Genomic DNA, 329 nt, shown 5'->3' with positions numbered 1-329 from the left:
TTTTTTTTTTTTTTTTTTTTTTTTACTTCTTTCTGTGTAGCATTATAGTACATATGTTGTGTAATGTCTATAGTACATAGTGTATGATGTATTTAGTATTCTCAAACAAGAATATTATTGACAGTGACTTTGAAGTTTTGGCCTGCTTAGCCATCATCAGACACTATGGTCCAGTGATGGCTTAACTGGCTGAAACTTCGAAGTTGCTATCAGTAATATTCTAGTATAAGATTTGTACTTTACAAAAATATAGAGTAACCCATCAGAATAATGTAACAATTGGTTTTATTAAAACTGAACATAAAAACATTAATATATATATATATATA

At 27.1% G+C, this 329-nt stretch overlaps 1 protein-coding gene across 1 annotated transcript in view; it reads left to right on the top strand.

The window, feature by feature from the left end:
* LOC106868853 (serine/threonine-protein kinase DCLK2) overlaps positions 1 to 329 on the top strand; it is a 200,615-nt gene that overhangs the window by 173,659 nt on the left and 26,627 nt on the right. The gene's annotated exons all lie outside the window — the stretch shown is intronic.

This window comes from Octopus bimaculoides, chromosome 16, assembly GCF_001194135.2.
Source record: "Octopus bimaculoides isolate UCB-OBI-ISO-001 chromosome 16, ASM119413v2, whole genome shotgun sequence".
Taxonomy (NCBI): Eukaryota; Metazoa; Mollusca; class Cephalopoda; order Octopoda; family Octopodidae; genus Octopus; species Octopus bimaculoides.
This window is presented reverse-complemented; position numbering and strand designations above follow the sequence as displayed.